This window comes from Lemur catta, chromosome 22 (assembly GCF_020740605.2).
Source record: "Lemur catta isolate mLemCat1 chromosome 22, mLemCat1.pri, whole genome shotgun sequence".
Classification (NCBI taxonomy): Eukaryota; Metazoa; Chordata; class Mammalia; order Primates; family Lemuridae; genus Lemur; species Lemur catta.
In genome coordinates this window covers 17,657,679-17,680,195 of record NC_059149.1, presented here as the reverse complement: position 1 = coordinate 17,680,195, position 22,517 = coordinate 17,657,679, and positions in this window count along the sequence as shown.

Here is a 22,517-nt window from a genome sequence, read left to right as displayed (position 1 = left end):
CGATCTCCTGCTCCTTTTAAACATACATACACTTAAATTATCTATCTATTTTAACTTTTGATTATTTGAGAATTTGAGGCCCCCAGTGAGCAGGACAGGTGCTTAGTCGTTATAGAAGGCTGCTTAGGCTTCTTTTGTCAGCCTGGAGATACTAGCTTTACAACAGTAACTGAGAACTCATTAACAGCTCACTTGTGTAGAGCTGTAATTGTTCCTACAGAATTGTGAGGCTGTCAAAATGCTTACATCTATCCTAAAGGAATCGATTATTTTATAAAGTCAATATGGACTATTGGGTCATGGAACCATCTCCAGTTTTGGTGATTAGTGTACACTGAAGGGCTAACCATATGAATCTCATATCAGACGCGGTGTTTTAGATGGGGTGTCTGTGCTGAGTGGCCAAATTATGGACACCTAACTGTAGCCACAGGGCACACATGACCAGAGCCCCATGTGTCTTGAGTAGAAATATGTTGAGGCTTAAGGACAATCAGCACAGCTGCACTGAAACTTTTTCAGCAGTAAGTGTAGATGTAAAGTAACTATTTGTTAAACGCTTAGTGAAAGATGAATAATAAGCAGCCTTCACCTACAAAGAAACATGCACAATGAAGCTACCATGCCTGAGTATCATTTGGGACCTGCAGTTGAGTCCATATATAAAGCCAGTAAGAACATCACCTGGTATCAATGCTTTAGCGGCCTGACACCATGTCTAGCACATCCTTTTGCCTCCATGGAATTGGCTTGTTTACAGAATGGTTGTATTGACAGATGAATACCAGCAGATCTTGTCAATTGGGGTAGTTTCTCACCTGTCTACATAAATGCTGCAGTGCTTCAGGCTTGTTTTCAGTATATTTTTGAAGAGTTTCATGAGACACTCACCTTTGGCCTATTTACCCGTTATCATTTCAGAAGGGAGACATTTAAGCCAACCAAAGCTTTTATTATTCTCACTAGCACTGATAAATTGAGTAGATTTTGACCTGTTTTGGATGCAGCTCCCAAATGTGCTACCTTTGAGGTTTTGCTCCTAGTCATCCCATCTTGATAGTGAATAAGAAGCATCAGTTACACAAATTGCATTTAGGCTAGCTCTCCAAGCCTAATAGAAGCCAAATGCTTCCTCTGTATGCACCCCACAAACATGTCTTACCTGCTGTTTTATGTTTTGTCAGTGGAACTTTTAAAATGTATATGTGTTTCTCCTTAATCGAAACTAATATTTTTTGAGCACATACATTTGAAAGATGCTTTTTACATATTGCTTCTTATCCTCAAAACAACCCTGTAATAAGGAAAACTGAGAATCATTAAAGTTAAGTAGTTTGTCCAAGTGCATAGAGTTGGGAAGTGCTAGAGTTAAAATTTGAAACTGAGTCTGTCTGTTCTGATTTTGAGTTCTTTCCACAACACCATGCTGCCTTTCATACTTAGCTCTTTTCTCCTTACTAGGTACTGATTATCTCAAGAGATACCTATAGGGGCATCACTGAAGAAAGAAGGAAAAGAGGGAGGGAGGAGTGCATTAGGAAAAGGAAATAGGCATTACTTAAGTGATTTCAAGTGTCTTTGAGGAACTGAGACCATATATTCATTTGTGTTATTAAATATAACCCACTTCAATTCATGGGAGTAAAATACATGACAAAGAAGCCCTTTCCATCAATAACAATTTTATGATTCTGTTATTCGTATCATTTTATTTTCAGTCTGTTGGCTTGTTCATAAGGGTTCATAGCTAAGAATTTTATTTTAGTACAGCCAAAGAGAAATGCACTGAGGCAATCTAATCCATCTAGATTTTAATTTCAGAAAAGGAACACATATCTGAGCATCAAATAAGGGCAATAAGTCTGTTACGTTTACATTTAATGAGCTATGATGTGATGCATGCATTTTCCTCTAATGTACACCAGATATAATTTTCAAAATGTTACCATAAATCCATTTCTTAAAAATCTACCTATTTATCATTAAGAAGGTGGCACCAGACACCATTCTACAGAATGGCTTTTCAAAATATAAGCCTAAGAGTAAGATGACATTAAACATTCTAAATATGATCTGGTCATTTACCAATGCATGAGAAAACAAAACAAAATGCTATCTTCTGTCCTTACAAATGAATAGGAAAAAAAATAAAAAAACTATAAAGTAAATGCTAAGGAGAGATAAAATATTTAATTTATACTTTCACTTGTTAGATTAATAAACGTGTGTAAGGTAAATCAGAAAAATCTCTATGTATCCAATTAATATGGGCAAAGATGGATTTTTAATATTTTTCAATAATGCAGTAGGGTAGATAAGCAGAGAATTTTATATGCAGCTTTAAAAATGTATACATTTATGACCTCCTAATACAGATATTCCTGTTTTGATTAAATTGTTTGGTAAATTATGCCAAGACTAGATAATATATTTTTACTGTTAAGCACTATAGTTAAATGGAGAAAGCATAAATTTAGAGTACTCATGTACCCATAATTTTGTGATTTTTCTTTATCAGCATCATCAGTATAACTAATGCTATCACATATTGTATACAATGAATATCTGAGGTGATAGTTTTATACAATAACAAACATTTTGGAGAAATAGTATTAAATAATAGTTTAAGCAGATAAAATTTTGATTTTAACAGAGTTGAGAACATAGAATTTGGCAACTATACAATTTGGGGCAGAAAAAAATTAGTATTATTTAGATGGTACTAATATATGACAAAATTTATTCAAAATTGGGACAGTTTGGGATTGAATAATTAAAATTTATGATAGAATTTCAGCTGTTAAAATGAAAATATTATCTTTTACTTGGTAGTCCTTAAAGGGGCTCTTATAAATGAGGTAATCTTAAGTATCTAGATTATTTATTAATCTTTATTAAAATATAAAATCATCGGAGAAAGTCAAATTTATTTATTTATTTATTCTTTAGATTTTTTCATTTAAGTATTTGGGAAAACACTGCTTGAATTGCTTTACCAAACATACTACAAAACCATAAAGATGCTTCCCAGTAGATCCATAACGGCCATTTTTGTTTCCATTCAAGTTCAAAAAGGCAAAGGGTGTGGAAAACGGACTTATAACTCCGGGTAGATTCTGTGTGAACTTCATTGACCCTATTCAAGTACTCAGTTACAAAACTTATGTAAACAGATTTTAACTACTATGAATACGTGGATAATAACATATCTGTATAATAGATAAAACACTGTATAACTTTAATAACAAGGGCAAAAGTTTCAGTGCCTCTCAGTTTTGCCCATAATTACCATGTATAGGGAGTGGTGCCTGCACAAATTATTATTTGGCACAGAATCTTTCTTAGCCCAAGTGTTGCACTGTGGCCATGGATGACCAGGACCTCGAGAGGAGATCCAGAAACTCTCCGGAGTTCCTCTGATGTACTTTTCCAACCATAACTCTAACTTTGAAATATTTCCAGATGAATACAGAGCCTCTATGCAACTTCAGTTCTGATTTTTTTATCTGACTTCCTGTAATGACAATGCATGAACCATCATCAGGCTGTTACAAGAACTTTCTCATTTCAGTCTTCCCTCACATAGTTGTGCCAGTTGTGCATGTTTAAGGAGACATGTTTTTTGGTTAATTTTGTAAATGGATTTTGTTCTACCCAGAAACTTGAATTTTTATTTAAATTACATTTCAGAAATGACCACTGACATAAAAGTAAATAAATAATTGCTACTGGCTTCTTAAAAAACTAAGAAATGGATACAGTGAAAACATATTATTAACACAATGTAACTCTGAAAGTTTTGAAGTATTTTCTGTTGAGATTTCTATGCATGCTAGATAGGTTAGGGCTCTACCTTTTAGTGAAATTGTAGAAAGTATAATTCTGGTAAAATTATTTTCTGATTCACCAATAGATAAAACACCAAAACCATAAATTAAAAATATTTAAATTAAGAAATAAATTATAAACAATTTTCATTCAAATAATTCTTTTTTTTCTATAGAACAAATGTTTAGATTTGTTTTCTGTCATGTAGAAATTGAATTTCAAGGCCAAGTTTTTCCTTCCCATTATGAACAACAGGCTAACATTATTCCTGTTGCTAGGTGATAACTATCCATTTCTCAAATAAGATCGCATGTCTCCTTTTTTTTTTTAAAGGTAGAAGAGAAAAATATATATGCTAATACATATTTTCTCTAAAAACTTAAAGCAAAGGGTTCTTTATGCTGTATTGTTACATATTCTTATATTTAAGCTTGAATGAAAAAACATAGAAAGTTGGTGCAAGTTTTGCATGGTTTTGATCAGTTACATAATTTTTGCTACAGAGGAAGTTGTTTTAGGATACAGTATTAAAATTATTTTAAGAATTACATTAAGGAAAAAAATGGACAAATGCTTATCCATATTAAAAATACCAGCTTATTCAAATTGGTATTTGCTACATATTAATATGTATAGGTATAGTAAATAATTTTGAAGAGAGTGATCAGCACATTTAAGGAATAAGTTTACAGGAGCCTCGGAATTATCTTGTGAGAATCAGAACCTTCTTCTTAGGGCTTATTCTCTATATCATTGACAGTCAGCAGCTAAAAAAAATTGTTAACTAGGTTTTTCCATCATCTCCACTAAATTGTTTTATGACATTACATGGCACTTTGATCTAAGTGATTTCATTTTCTTAATTCTATCATGAGAAAGTTGAACTGGATCTATCTAAACCTTCTTACTGAAATAGACTTCTCAAACTTCTCGATATCATAATATTGATGTAAGTGGAGATTTTTACTAGTTTCAAATAGAGAAGGGATAATTGTATAGTTTGCGCCCTGATATGCGAAACACAGGAAATAGGGAATGTTTTATAACTTTAGTATTTTGTGCATGTGTGTTTGTGTGTGTGTGTGTGTGTGTTGTTATTGTTAGCAACAAATTTACCATGAGGACAGTTTTTTGCTTAAGAATAATTTCAATTGTTAGGAAGTTAAAATTATCCATTTCAAGCCTTAATCTCATGTTTTTTTATCCACATCAGTTATTGTTTTTCAGTTTTTTCATTTTACAATTGAAGATATTGATTGGGCTAATGAACTAAATTTTGGTGGTCTTTAAATTGTTTTTCTTAACTGTAGTTACATTTACTATGCTTTTATTAAAATTCCAAAGGCTTCTTTGTTAAGAAACAGGAGTAAAACAACTAAAACAATGGAAATACCACCACCATTGATAAAACATGACAGAAATTTAATGAACTCATTTGGCAAAAGAAATAGGAAGTCCCCACAAATTAATGAGGGATTTTTAGAGCAGGTAAGAGAAGGTTTAAAGCAAATTCAAGAGGACATGCCTCCTGGAATGAATGCCACAAGTGAGTGAAGAGATATATAAAGAGATAGAAAATGAGACAATATCCTAGTATAAGATTATTTGGATAAAGATTTAGAATGAGGATCTTTGAAAGTATCTTTATTTTATTGCTTATATATTTTTATAGAAAATTTGGAAAATAGATAAAAAGACAGCATATTTATGGAGTTAGAATTGATTTATTATAACTTGAGGGTATGAAATTAGCATTTTGTATGCAAGTGCTGAATAGATTACAAAACAAATATCATAAAAGCATATTTGAACCAATTTTTAAAATTCCATTTATTATAACATCATGATTATATCTGAAATAATTCTAACATGTAAGTTTCAAATGAGTTTATATTCTCAAGGTAATAACAATAATAAATGCTATCTACTCCAAACAGTAATTATACTTCAATTAGTATTTTTAATGTGATACTGAAACCTGATATTTTTTAGTTATTTCAATATTATATCACATGTATGCTAAGAATATCATTTTATTTAAATTCGTTCTATTTTCCATTTAATAGAATTATAGATAATTATAGAATTATAGATAATTTAAGAACTTAAAATATATCAGGCAGTTAATCCCCATTTTGCAGATGAGGAGATTGAAAAACCGAGATGTACCTAAGGTCATAATATCACGTAGTCAGTAAATGCCAGAGTCAGTTTATGGCTGATAAATCATGACTTTATTATTACTCTTTGTTGCATCTCACACTCTACTGCTATTTGTAGAAAATTAGAATCATAATTTGCAGAACTAGAATGCTAAATTTAACCATTTTATTAGAAATTACAAGATATTTTTATTGAAATCCAGAATTTTTCAAAAGCTAATTTAAATCTTTTAAGACTGTATTCTGTACTTTTTGTAACATAATTTCAAAATCTGTCATACTAAAATGAAGAACATTTCTTATCTACATATACCTTTGTACTCAAGGTTGGAAATACATTAGGAGCATTTTGATATTGAGCTTAACTATCAAATGGAGCTTTTACATTATGTTTTATTTTTATTACTTTGGAAGATATATTTTTCCCTTGGAAAAGCTAATTTTTTGTCTGGGTAGGGCAGAATGTTTTCACTCAGGCCTTGAATTTTGGTGCAAATATTGCAACAATTAAATGTATTAGCCAAAGTGCTAACTTAGCACGCTGCATATTAAGTTATTTTCAAGAGTTATTATTTCCTTTCTTTAAAAAATAATGAATAATTTGTTCCTTCAAATGCATGGCACCGCACTTTGCTCCTTGACATCTTAGTATGTAGAAGTCATGTTTGCTAGGTTTCTTTACATTACAAAAATGTCTAAAGAGGTACATTTAAAATTCTCTGATGGTATAATTTCCAATATTTATGTTCTTGCCAAATGAAGATTCAAATTTTTGGAATAGGCTTTTGTAATTTATCTAAGAAAATATCAATGGGTTAAAATATAATCCCATCGCAGATTATTTTTAAGAATCTGATTAATCTTTTGACAGATCCCACCATAGGTGAATTACCAGTAATGCAAATTCTGACAAGAGTCTGATTTATTTTTAAATGTAAATTCATTGACTCTTGTCAATATGGTGGATTTTTGCATAACACAGAAAATGGCTAATTACTGGTGCAAATGAGGACTAATCATCAGGTTTTCTTTCCCTTAACATCAATGAACTCATAATTTTCAAAAGAAAATTGAGCTTTGTAAGTTTCTTGACTTCATGTTCTTCAATGTTGGATGTTAAATCATTATTTACACTTTTTAAATCATATTAATGGATAGCAGAATTTTCACAATTTCTTGTTCTGCTTCAGCACCCAGAAATTTTTGTCAGTATTGTTGGATGCTGACAAAATATTAATAACAATAACAATGACAACAATAAATATTCTTGAGCTCTTAATACATTCCAGGCAATGTTCTAAATTATTTATATTATGATCTTATTTAATTCTCACAACAACCATACATGGCTGAGGTTAAGTCACTTTTCTAAGTCACACAGCTGTAAGTAGAGAAGCCAGGCTTCACTTCAGACTCACACAGTCTGTCTCCAGAGCCCATAATTTTCACAAGAGTTTCTCTAAATAATTCAGCCCTGGAATGAGACTTCATTTTCTGCATTATTAATTTAAAAACTTCATAAGAAGCAAATTGAACCTTAGCTGATATTTAACCTTATTATCAAAAGACTTAACTAGTCTTTATTATGCTGACACCAGTCTCCTAAAATAAAATAGTTCTGACCTTATAAGGTTTGAATGTTTCATTGTAATATGACATTTCAGATTCCTGGGAATAATCGCTGTGCTATTTTATTTTAATTGCTATGCATAACATACAATGAAATGGGGAATTCTTCCATCAAACTTGAACTATTAGATACCCTTTTGATAATGAATCATGGAATTTTAAATATTTCGTTCTGTTTCATGTATTTTGTCATTGATGGTACTCATACTGTTTATCTTAGCACAACTTAGATTGACTTAACCAGTGATATTGCCCTATACATTATTATATTTTCATATCTTGAATTTATGTATTGTTACAGAGAGGGAGGGATATCGGCAAAAATAATAATGTCTGTTTAGAAGTTACACAATATGGCAGAATACTCTAAAAATAACACTAGACATGTTGATGAGTACACTTCAGTCCCCAGAACAGAATGACAATGGCCATCATTTTCTATAAAAGCCTTGAATTATTCATTTGCAGCAATTCAGAACTGTGTCCCTCTTTGAGTAGAACTCTACTCCCTGATAGTGTGATTATATTATAAAGCTATAGAATATTTCAGAAAATATTGTATCATTCTTTAGCATTCTCTTGGTTTTATCCAACCTTCTTGCCTTTTGTTAGCTGTAATTGTACCTGGCAGTTCTATATCATGCATGGCCTGCTCCTCAACAGAAAAAAATAAATAAATGATAACATATTTATCAAAATTCAGTGATTGTGCTATAACTCTCAAGGTGATAATTCAGGGCTTTAGAAAATATAATATACTAAGAGATCCCTACATTGTGTGATGATGTGGATTTCCAATGAATTAGGAGACTGTGAAATTAGAACAAGGCTCTCTCTTTTACTTTGAAAAATGAATGAGCAGGTGCAACATTTCACTATTATCTGTAACCATCATAAGTTAGTTGAAGTTTGGAAACTTCACTATAACAATGGTACCATCCTTTGGAGAATGATTATGCCTATCAAAGTTGAGAGACTACTATTTTTTGTGAAAAATAATGCGAATAGTCTCCCCATGAGTAACTTACTAAAGGGTATGATTTTTCCTTTCTCCAAGGAACTCTGCCATTCAGCACACACTATCTGAAGTTATCTAGAAAGAAGAGCAGAGTAGAGAACACTAGTTCTCAATCTCACTACATACATCACAATCAACTTGGAAGCATATTTAGAAACACATATTCTCAGATACCACTTCAAATATGCTGCATCAGAACTGGGGGTGCGGGTGTGGCAGTGGTGAGGATCTGTATTTGAACTCTACACAAAAATACAGTAAAGAATTCTTCAGTTCATTCTGGTATTCACTTGGGAATCCTTATTGTAACCTAGAGTTAAGTCAGACCTACTGGTCTGAGATCTAGCTTTACCATTTACCAACTGTTAAGTTCCTTCTTGTAATATTATATATACTTTGAAGAGTTTTGGGGGGATATGAGAAACTTTTCATGTTGGCTGCCTTGCATATATGGTATTTGACCCTTGTTAAGGTTTCTAAAATCAATAGCAATTACAAGTGGTCCCCAGGTTACGGACAGGCTACATTCCTGAGAATACCTTTAGGTTGGATTTATATGTAACTCAGATCCCTGATAAACAGCACATATATGGTAACAATAATAATAACAACAATAATATAATGGCTGACATGTGATAATAATAATACAGTGTAATACTGTTATTATAATAATTACCCTGTACTGTAATAATAAGTTACAGAATCTATTGTGTTTTCTTTTAATTCGTAGGCTAATAGGTATGTTACGCTTATTATTTTGATCTGCTAACCAAATCAATAATAACTTTTCCATTTCAATAATTAATCCACTGTGTTTCTTACTAATAATTGATGCTTTTGTTGGAGCACTGCCTTTCACATGTTCCATTATTCTCACTTTATCCTTTATAATTGTTCCCAGTAGTTGAGCAACTGAAGCCTAATGCTTTCCCAGTAAATGATGGCATCTGGCCTTTCTCCGAACATTTAATTATTTCTACTTTCCTTTCCATTGTAATCACCTTTCTTTTCGCTGCAGGCTCACCTGGACTTGCAGGGAACTTTTGCTTTGGAGCCATGGTCTTAAGGGTAAACACAGACTTAACAAAATCAACAAAAAAGATGAAAGTGATGCAGTATGTAAGCGACCCTGTAAACAATGAGACTAGCTACTAGTGTAAAGATACTGTGCCAACTAACCACTTAGACAATGTGGGTTTCTTTACATGCTCAGAAGAAACTACTTCCCGGATTGTTAATTTAATTAATTATAAATTATCCTTATGAGGAGCCTTCAGAGACCATTTATAGTACGGAATGCTGTGAGTCAGGTCAGGTCATCCGTAACCCAGGGATTGCCTGTACTATCACATAATTGTCATCATCAGCTACACTTGTGAGATAGGGTGACGGATAATTACTTATTGGGCCTGAGCATGAAGGGATTATATTTTTGCTAAAAAATTAATTATCTGTAACCACTCTAGAAGTTGTAGCTTTTGCCATAAATCCTGATTTCTCATTTCCACTTGGATCTGTATATATATATGTATACACACACACACACACACACACACACACAGCTGCATCTTTCAAAAGCTGCAAAGTCTTATAAAAACATGTAATTTTTATAGAGTTCTACTTGATATTTTATCTGTGCAGTTTGCTCTGTTTATTTAAAGTAAACCGTTTTACCTTCCACATTTTTCTTATTTGGTTTTACTAACTTATTTTATAGTGATGCAAGCAAATCATTTGTTATAGCAGAAACATATCAATTTTGTATCAATACAATATACAGTGTACTTACAAAATGTCCTGTCTAACCATCAGTCAGTTATGGGAAAGGTTATCAGTGCTAGAGACAAAATGGTTGGTGCACATCTGGTTTTGCATAGAGATTATTCAGAAATACAAAAAATTATCTGCAGATGCAGGAGAAAACCACGTTTTTGTAGTAGTGTCAGTTGTCCTGCAAAAATTTCGTTTGATTTAAGACGGACAAAATGGAAAGTAAAGCATTTTCCCAAAGAAAGATGAGAGGACAATCAACTGAGCTCACGTATCCTTGTGAGGGTTTTCCTTTGCTGCTGTAGTCTTATTTCTCACTCCAATTTTTGTTTCATGCTACCTACCAGCAGCTTGTCACTTTCATCCTTGAGGCTGCTGGGCTCCTATTTCTAGGGTAATGACATACCACACACATTCCCAGAAATGAGTCTGACAGCTCTTCTCCTTTATATAGGATTAAGAGGCCCCTGAATGCTTAAAAATAAAATGAAATATACTATGTGATTAAATTCTTATTATGTCTTAATTTCTCAGAAGGCAGCAACCATGGAATTTGTATTCTATAAATTTCTTTGCAAATTGTCTTTTAAAAGTATTTAAAGGATTAAATTAATCATTTTAGTTTTCTTTAAACCAAATATCACTGCACTGTATTTGTTTAGTTGACTTAATATTGGTGGCTCTTTTTCTTTGTTTAGCTAACTATATTCTAAAGCAATTCCTAAAGCATTGTCAATAATGTTATTCTATTATTCTGAGTTTTATATCAATGTGTCTTGCTATTTGATTAAACTAAAAAGCTTCTACACAGCTAAGGAAACAATCAACAGAGCAAATAAACAACCTACAGAATGGGAGAAGATATTTGCAAGCTACACATCCGATAAAGGGCTAATAACCAGAATTTACAAAGAACTCAAGCAAATCAGCAAGAAAAAACCAAACAACCCTATTAAAAAGTGGGCAAAAGACATGAACAGAATTTTCTCAAAAGGGGAAAGACAAATAGCCAATAAATGTATGAAAAAAATTGCTCAACATCACTAATCATCAGGGAAATGCAAATTAAAATCACAATGAGATATCACCTTACCCCCGGTAGAATGGCATTTATTAAAATGTCCAAAAACAATAGATGCTGGCATGGATGCAGAGAGAAAGGAACACTTATATATTGTTGGGACTGCAAATTAGTACAACCTTTATGGAAAACATGGAGATACCTCAAAGAACTAAAAGTAGACCTAACATTCCATCTATTTCTAAGCACTTTTGACTACCATTTGCAAGGCAACTCTAGGCAACAATTTTTGAGAAGGATGAAACTTAATTATCATGTTCTTTTCTCTGTGCTGTGTCTCCTTAAGTGCTCAGGACTCCCAGACTCAGTTCTCTCTTTATTGATCTCTCAAAAAGTGGTATAATCAGGAACCAGACTGTCTGGTTTGGCAGGAGCTTGACCACCTGCAAACTGTGCTACCAGGATCAGGCTTTTGGCTTCTCTGAGCCTTAATTTCTACATATACAAAATGAAGTTATTAATGGCATGTATTTCATAGAAGTGTATAAATATTAATTGTTATTACCCTCAATTCTTTAATTCACACTAGAATGCACATGACTGATTCTGATGCCTTGTGATAAATATCCTGGTAAATTTTCATAACTTTTCTATGAAGCAGAAACCCCAAAGGCAACACTCGATGCATCAACCTGAGGCAGGAAGATGGGCTGCAGTTCTGTGTTCCCAAATCCCTGAATCTCACCTGAGAAATGTGATGATGCAGTTCATCCTTATATTAGCAACCCTCTCTCTACTTTGTCAAAATTGTATTGAGTTATTCTTGACTTGATTTCATCCTGAAACTCAGAGAACAATTTTATCCTCCCAGTCTTTGGTAATGACATTGAATTCTGAGAAGCAAGTTGCTCTTCTCTCACTGAGCTGCTCTTACAGCATTACTCAGCTTTTCTTGTCCCTCTTGCCACAGGCTGTTTTAGTTTTCATTTTTTCTCACCTCTGATACTGGGACAACCTCCAAATCAGTCCATTCCTAAATGGCTTTACCCCATTTATTTTTAGTTTGTGAGGACTGCTTTAACAAAAGAACACAGACTGGCTAGCTTAAACAACAGAAATATTTTCTCACAGTTCTGAATGCTGGAAGTCCAAGATTAAGGTGCTGGCAGGGTTGATTTTCTCTGAGGCCTATCCTTGGCTTGCAAATAGGTCCTTGCCGCCTGTTCACATGATCTTTCCTCTGTTAGGCATGGCCCTGGTGCCTCTTTCTGTGTCCAATGTCCTCTTCTTATAAGACACCAGTCAGATTGAATTAGGGCCACCCCTAGGCCCTCATTTAACCTTAATCACCTCTTTAAATGCCTTATCTACAAATACAGTTGCATTTTGAAGTGCTGGGGGTTAGAGCTTCAACATATGCATTCTGGGGTGGTAGTGGAGGGGAGACATGGGCATTCAGTGCGTGTAACCCTTCTAATACCTTTTTCACACTTTTACCCCAGTGATCGTTCTAAAACAAGAGACTGATCTTGTTAACTATCTGTTTTGAACTTTTTAATGCCCTATTGTCTTTAGGATACTTCCATATTACTTTTTATGGCAGTTGGGGCCTAGTCCACATAGCCTCATTTAATAAATTGATCAAGACTGCCTGGAATGTTGCACTGAGGATTGTTAGGCTGTGAGGAAGCTTCTGAGAAAAGGTACTGTGATCTATTGACAATCTGCAACAGCAGCAGGAGGCAGACATGTACCATATTGCATATAGCAAGTTTGCTAACCCTCATCTGGCCTCTGCCTAATTCCCTAGCCTCTTCTCACTACACTCCCCACCTTTTCTTTAACCCTGATAAGTATTTGAGTATCTTCTGTATGTGCCATTGTCTCTTGATTTTCCTTGCTTTAGAAAATATTATTTCTTTGTTGTAAAGTTCTTTATATACTCCTTCTCCTCCTCTTCCTTTGCCTGGCTAAATCTTTCTCACTTGTAAACTTCAACTCACATTTCACCTTTTCCAAGGAGCTTTCTTGTTCTCTTTTTCCTTACTGTGACTCCTTCTGTGTACAGAAATTAGCATCTATCTCAGCTAGTATGAGCAGGCATTAAAACTACTAGTTTATTTATTTGTGTTTCTGAGGTGGCTTGCCCTTGTTTTATCCAACCAAAATGTTTTGCATTTAATAGAAACTCTATGTATTTAGTAAGTGACTGCCTTGAACTGTTTCTCATGTGTGTGGTGATATGTAATATTCACACATTGTTTTCTGTTACAAAGAAAAAAATCAATCAGATTTGGGAAGTGACAACCTAAAAGTGCTGCTGTCCATGCATACTTCTGCTAACATCATTCAGGACAAAACACCTTCCAGTGTGGATAAGACCATTCATTAGATATTCAATCCATATGAAACCAAGATTATAGAAGTAACTAAATGCCTGCTATTAATCCCAAAATAGAGTATCGAATTCAAAATATCATTTTGGTTCTATAGTGAGCCTATTTGGATCAATAACCAATATCAATGGCAAGGACAATATGGAGACATTTAAAAATAGTTTTTTTGCATAATTTTCAAGAATAAGTAGTTATATATAGACCTGAGTTGAGTCTGAGTGTAAAGGCACTCTCAACATGCTACTGCATTTACATCCATGTTTTATACAAGAAATGCAAATCTATATACAGGACAGGACTCTGATATTAATAATTGCCTTCAAATAGAGACTTATACCTCATGAAATGCCTAGCTATTGCTATTAAAACTTGTAATGGAAAATTAAAGCTGCTTTAAAGCTACGAAAGAAGTCAAGATGAACTTCCACTCTACTTGGTAAATGGGATTAATCCCTAATGAAAAAGTTAACTTTTTAAAGGACTTAATTGGAATGCATACCTCAAAGCACTAAATATAGGTAATTAGGGATGCTGGGCTATCTATCATCATTTTTGCTATTAAAAGCATGCTGCTTAAATATTGAATGTATATATGCACTAGGTCACATATCATTTTTCTCACTGGAACGTTTCTAGCTGTAACCCAGCACTTTATTCTGAGGTAACTTTCTGTCAAGAAATATTTGTATTTTTCATGAGAAAGATGCCTTAGTCTGAGTTAAACAGGTTGGTTTTATTCTGAACAGTTTATTCCTTGTCTTTGCTGAGGAGCTGGGAAAAGATGTTTATGTACAAATGTTTACTTCTTTTTCCCCTTGTAGGTTAGAGCTTCTGGGCTTTCAAGTACGGATGGTTTTGCACTACCTATTTTCCTATTATGTGTTTGAAAAAGGCTCAGTACATTAGTGGGTGTTTTACTCCTTAGATGAATCTTCTTAATGTTCCTGACAAAAGAGAGGAACACCTGGGAAGTTACATTTCTTTTTTTTACTTCATATATTGAAAGGAGTGACATGACTAGGACTATTTCTAATAGTACAAATCTGAAGTAAAATGATGCCTTATATTTTAGTGGTGCAGAAAATAGTGGAAAACTGATGCTTCTGATTAAGAACATCACATATTAATAACAGCTAATTAACTTTCAATTGAAGCATTGCAGCTGGATTATATGATCCTTTCATAAAAGATCACTGTGATAAAAGTGACCTACATATTTTTGCTTTAATCTTTATTAGTAATTAATTCACTTACAAGAATATGCTGCATGTTTACAGGGATACCCTGACTATATCAATAAGGTGTTTTTTTTTTGGTTTTTTTTTTTTTGCAGATGGGATGATAGGCATTTTCTTATAAAATCATATAGCAGATCATATTTTCAATCATTTACTGGAATGAACCACAAAAGAATAGATATGTTTATATCAGAAAAATAACATTTTCTTATTGATTAAAATCCTAATAATTTTCAAGGAACATAGAATTTTATACTATTAACCTATTAAATATGTAAATATAGTACCAAGAAGGAGAAACTGGATATCTGTGTGAATGTGGGGAAGAAAAAGAAAATAGATACCCAATCATGAAATAAATGCTTAGCCTTAAATATCAGAAATTTAAGGAGAGAGAGATTCAATTCCAAAAAGAAAGCTAAGCAATATACTATAATCTTCAAAAAAGAGAATCCTGCAACATCCCTATCCATTTCAATTGAACACAAAACAGCATCCTCCTTACCACTTAAATCAGTAATGATGGGTCCCTCTATTAACCCCTGAATTATGGGGGGGTACCCTGCAAATGACCAAATTCTAGAAGTCAGGGCAGAAGTTTCAATACCTCCCAAGTTTACCAAGCATTTAAGTTTTGAATAATTACCATGTATAATGAGTGGCACATGCACAAATTATCATTTGGCACAGAATCTTTCTTAGCCCAAGCGTTGCATTGTGGCCATGGATGACCAAGACCTTGAGAGGAGATCCAGAAGATCTCTAGAGTTCCCCTGACACACTTTTCTAACCATAGCTATGTTGGAGAATATACCAGAGGAATACGGAGCCTCTTGGTTATAACTTAAGAGTCAGTTCTGAATTCCTCCGTCTGACTTCTAGTGTCAACAATTAGAACCATTCGTCAGGATATTTCATTCCAGTTACACCTCACGTGGTTGTGCCAGTTTTCTAAGTGCATGTTTAAGGAGTGCTTTTGATAATTTTGTAAATGGATTTCATTGTAATCAGAAGCTTGCATTTTTATATAGATTATGACTTTTCAGAAGTGATCACTGACATAAAAGTGAACAAGTAAATGCTATGGGCTTCTTAAAAAATTAAGTAATGTACACAATAAAATCATAGCAGCACAATGTAACTCATGTAACTCTGAAAATCTAGAAATACTTTCTGTTGAGATTTGATTCATATTATAATTGATATGTTAGAGTTCCACATTTTAGTAGTAATATTGAGGCCTGATATCTCATGTGATATGTTACAATTTATAAGATATTTTATGTATCTTATTATTTAATCTGGACAACAAACTCTTAGATGCATATATAGGTTTTTAAAATAATAAAGTTTTTATTGTGCCATTTTACATGTGAATCATGTAAATTTAAGGAAGGCTAAGGGACTTTCTGCAGTCGGCATTCTCTAAGGATACTCCTCCTTTCTTTCCACTGAATTGCCATTGCATTCCATGTGCTTTATGACATGAGCATAGACAAAGGTAGTTTCCCACTTGGGTGGGCCCTAAAATTAACATGCCCCAAACTGATCTCACTAACCTCTCTTAGATATGTTAGAGAGGATTTGTATCTAGGGATACAAATCCCCTGCTACTTTTTGGTTTATGGGCACAAGTAGATGCTTAATAAATACGTGTTGACTATGTAAGCAGATGAATGAAAGAAGAAAAGGAGAATTTTGGGCAGAGGTGAGAAGACACAAAGAAAGGGCTAATGGTAGTAGATACATAGCACATAAGAATAATAATAGGCAATGATTACTCTTTGTTGTGACCATATCAGTTACAGGGTTGTGTTGTAACTTTAAGTAAAGCAGGAGATAGAAAGAAGCAGATAGATTCAAGAGCTGTTTTATAAGATTTGGAAGTAGATTGGTTGAGGAGGATGGGAGAGAGGTAGGTTTCAAGGGTCACACTAGTTTTCTTGCACTAACATCAGGAGTTCTAGATTCTAGAAGGCCAGATTTAGGATGCAAAAACTCATGAGCTTGCTATGGACATACTGGGCCTAAGTGCTTTGGGAACATTCAAGGGAAGTTTCATGTGACCAGTTGACATCACAGTCAAGCTGGGCTAAAGGCAGATAAAAATTTATGAATCACTTGAAGCCGTAGAATTCAGGTACATACAGTCTCCTAATCCAGGGCCTCTCAAATGTTATGTTAATGCTCCTACGAGTTATTTGCATATTTTGTTACAGTACAGACTCTGCTTAAATAGGTCAGGGGTGAGTCTAACATTCTGCATTTCAACAAGTCCCTGGGTGCTGATGCTGCTGGTTCTTGCATCATAGTTTAGTTTGACTAGCAAAGTACCTATGACTATCTAACCTTCTTAGTTTCTGAATGAAATGAGAATAAAGACCTCCCTCATCCTTGTAGCATTTTTAACACAGTAAAAAAATTAAAGACCTCCCTCAGAATGAGAATATAATTAACATCTTTAATGTCTGAAAATCATATACATAGAGGATATAAAGCAAAAAAAATAATTATAACTGAATGTTTGGCAAAATATTAATAATGGTTGTTTTGGAATGGTATAACTGTGAGTAGTTTAAATTCATTAAAAATTTTTAATGGTCTTCTGTATTTTTAATAATCTTCTGCATTTTCCAGTTTTAAAAAGAAGATCCTATGGAAGCAGTGTTAGAGCAAAAAAGTTATTTTTTAATATAACCCATTTTCGACCAACTGGGTGATCCTAAATCATATGCTGGGTTGGGTAGGAAGTTACAAAGTCTTTTGAGATTTAACTAAATTTGAATCACTCATCTATCTCTCCTTGTGTCTCAAGGGGACTCTTTTTGTAGATATGGAGTCTTGCTACGTTGCCCAGGCTGGCCTTGAACTCCTGGTCTCAAGCAATCTTCCTGCCTCAGCCTCCCAAAGTGCTGAGAACACAGGCGTGAGGCACAGTGCCTGATTTCAGGGGACTCTTTTAAGTGGGATTGGGGTGGAGGAATGCAAGTTATTTCTTTAGGTTGCCTCTTGCTCTGAATCCCACTAAATTTTCAGTTTATATTTCGACTTTCCACTCTAACCACAATGCTTTGTTTTTCCAATGGTGGGCTAATTGTACCTGCTTCAATTTCTTCACTTTATAAAGTGCCAAAAGGCAAGGCTGTGTGCGGGACAACATTTGACTAAGGCTTTAGTCTGGAACTGGGAGGGAAAGGCATTGGCTATCAGCAAATAACAAAAGAAAGAGCTTAAACTTAAAATATAGACAGGTATTTTATTAATAATGCCTCAGCCATTCCTACCTCCTAGAACTTTCACCAGCCATCCCTGTACAGAGAAGGACATTGCTCCAGCACCAGGGTGCTTCCTTCATCTGTGCTACTCAGTCTGCTCTTCTTTTTGCTTTAATTAATTGTTCATCCAGAATTCCAGATCACCACTTGTTACTGTAATGGGCACGGATATTTTTGTAACAGAAGCAAGGTATGAAAAATGAAACTCAACTTCCCTTATTTCTATCTCTCTTTACCTATTTCCACTTGACTAAAGAATGCTCATTCTGCTCATGACAGAAAATCTAACCTTAACTTTGAGAGGAGCAAGTATTTCTGGATCGACACATGATTAATTTAGGGTTTTCCTCAGCAAATTCAAGATTTTCTTATGATCCATGCTTCCTTTGTGGACAGAATCCCTGAGGCGTCTTCTGCTCTGTGCAATTTGCTTACCTACCTTGATATGCCTTTTGGGGCACAGGAATCTCTTATCTTCTTTCTTGTACCTTGTTGGGAAGCACAGGACATTGATATAGGTACCCTTAGGACCATCCTCCTTTGTAATTTTCTCAATTATTACTGAAGTACCACTCAAATGCACTTTTGAATATGCATTCCCTACTAATTTTGTATCTCTCAAGTTACCACCCCAAACAAGGCCACAGACCATTCTGCTCAGGGAATCCCCTAAACTTATTTGAGGTTTCTGTTGCTCTGGGAAGTTTTGCTGTCCTACCTAGTATGAACTCTGTGCCCTGGACCATTGATGAATATTCCCTCTCTTAGGGCCCATGAAAAGTATGTTCTTAAGAGCCTATGAAATAGCAAAAATTACTTTTTGAAGCTCTAAGGTGAACAATTTCAAATTTTTCTGCTTTTGTACCCCGTCCCCATGATATTGATTCAATTAATGGAGGGCAGCAGGGCAATTTTGAATATCCAGAAAAATGATTAAAATTTGTTAATATTCAAACAATATTTTCTTCTATATTTCTTAGGAAAAATCATAGTTGTATCTTCCTTCCTTAGCCCAGAATGTGTTATTTTCTTAGTGAAACATTTCTATTAAGATACATTGGAAAACAACTCTATGGCCAACTAGAATAATGCATTTTTGCTTTATTTTGTATATTTGTTATGCTGTGTTAAAAATGTTATGAAAACATAGCTTCATCAGCTGCATAGAAACTAAAAGATGATTTGAAATGTAATGAATTCTATCATTACAGAAAGGAAAACACTATTCTTAATCCATATTTGTACCAATAATGAACCTTATGATATAGAGAAAAGTAGAGCTTATCAAGATGGCTAGTCAAATATAAGTTTCCATAGAAACTCTAAGGAAGAGACATTCAGGTTGTTAGTTTTATCTAATCACTATTGACTTTAGAAAGTATAGTATCTCTTCTATCATGGGGAATGTGAGTGACTTTATTAGCAAGTCTGTCCTTTTTTCTCAGACTTTTTTAGCAGATGGAATATTTGTTTACCTTTACATTTGCATATTCTTCATTTTTATTAATATTCTAGATGAACTAGTTATATTCTTTGGATACCACAGATCCTGTGGGTTTTTTTTTTAAGAATGTGCTGTACCTCTAAAATATGTACCACCAAAATAATACATTTTAAATCGCTATTTCATACCTAGAATAATTAGTAGTATATCCAGGATCTATCCAGTTATACCTTAAAAATTAGGCATAGGCTCAAATACAAAATGTTAAATAGAACCATAATTATATTCTTAGTGATTATTGTAATTAGATTCACTCTCTGTTTTACTTGTGAATTACTTGACATTGAGACGACACTGACAAAATTTCAGCTGCTCTGAAAGTTTGGGAGCAAATTAATTTTTCAAAACACTACTGGCAATTTAACACACATACTAATTGATATTTAACTTTATGCAGTGAAATTGTTTCCTGAAAAATTAATTACCTTATCCTCCATTTGGGTTAATTATGAAGCAATACAACTTCAAATTAAAAGTGTAAATGGTTTTGATTTAATTACATTGTGATCATTAATAATGTAGGTAAGTTTCTTCCAGTAAAGATACCCATGATCAAAGAATATTTTCCAAAAAGATTCTTGGAATATTTTTACTGTATTTTTGAGAGGGATGACTGGGTATGTAAGTGGAAGATGAAAGTGTATTAATAAGAAAAGTTACCAGTGGGATTACTATGTAGAATCAGAATAAAAAATTTAACAGCCATTTGTATTTGCTTCATACAATGAGTACAATATTTAGTAACAGGAATATTATCAATTACTGGGAGAAAAGTTGAAAAAATATTCTATAAAATGCATCACACACAATAAATTGATAAAACAGGAAACCCATTGTTTTCCTTTGTGTATGAGAGGTGTTGTGATATTTGAAATGCTTTCATTTCTTGTTTGAATATTGCGTTTCCTGGGCAAGTTTAGTTGGAAATTTTCAGTGTTTTGACCCAATGCCACAGTAAGTCTTCTTTTAAGCAGGATATTTCATTCTTATCTATAATGGACAATGTCTTGCTCTTTGATAATGTTTAAGTACCTAGAGGGATAACTTCACAAATCATAGAAACACTGTGAAAAACACTTTTCTCATTATAGTCATTTTCAGTAATTTTTCTTCTTTGCTATACTTAGTGTCTGTGTCCCACAGAACAAAAGACTTAAATTTGACCTTCAGACATCAATACATGTAATAATAAATTTTAAAATCTTTTAATGATATTTTAGGAAAATTATCTTATGATGAGTCATCAATTAAAATTTACAAATTGACCATTTTTATTCTCTTGTTTTGACATTTTCCACAGTTATATTTTTAAGAACTTTTACACTTAATCTTTTACTAAGTAGTGATAATAAAAATGTTATCCATTATCCCATACAATTTTTATTGCCATAAAAAATAATGTGATAATTTATGAAAAACTCAAATAGATTAATTACACTTTTATTATTAAATTAACAGGTCATGAAAGTTTGCCTTGGGTTTCTGCAGCTCAGTCTTTCTTGGAGAGGAGTCAGTTTCAGAGAGATATTAATAATATTGCACTTAGGATATTTTCTCTAGTTAGATAACAACTTAGCAGTCGCTAATAAAAAAAGTTGAGTAAAATTTTAAAACATTGAATGTTACAGCACTTAGCCTAAATATGTAATTGGCAAATATGTAATATTAATTAGTAAAATACAATTCCATACTTCTATATATTCACATGGAAATTATAATTTACCTAAAATTCCTTACCAAAAACAAATTTGTTCAATTTCTGCTAAGGACTGGAAATGTGATCACCAAAAGTCTCAAAGCAATTTCTCTACCATAGTCAATAGTAGCAATATTACATATCTCTCAGATTTCCTCCCATTTAATAATTGTGTTTTTAGAGATATTTTATGCATATGTAAGTAAAATATCTTTTCTCCATTTTACTATATCAGTGTATATTTATCCTTATCAATTTACTATATTAATACTTTACTATAATTTATAGTATCAAATATAAAAGTCTTCTCTAATTGTATACATTGCTTATATTTAACATGAGTGGTTTCTAATTCAATAACCCCACATCTACTTATTAATATTTCAGAATTTCATGGTAATTGAGGCCCTCACCAATTCTAAAGCATCTGAAAGTTTTCATTTATTTTCTGCTACATTCATTTCCTTTGAAAACAAGGCATTTGCTATTTGACTTAAAGCTTTATTGTTCCATAAAATTCTAGTCCTAAAATAATTCCAAATATTCATTGAGTAAGTTTAGATTTTCATTGATGCTTCTCAAAATGTTCTTCGCTACCTGGCCTTGCAGATGCAGCCGGTGTTGTTTTTCTGATACCCTAAATAGACTACTGTGATGCCCTATACTTGAGCCCATCCTTGAATTACTCCTGGATGCTTTGACTTGCACACAATGCAACAATTCATTTCTGGCAGTGAACTGAATAGAATACATTAAGCACACATCCTGCATTCTGAACTGCTTTCTGTTTACTTTGAATTGTAATTCAAGGAATTGAGGTCAGGCACTGAATCTCTGGACAATGTTAACCCTTAGTTTTCTCATTAATTTTTAGTCCCATTTGCTCTGTCTCATTGCTGAGAATGGCCTGAGATAAGTTGGCTTCATGTGTGTTATTTGGGTATACGAAACAGGGAAACATTCTTCTTTCTCCCTTCCTC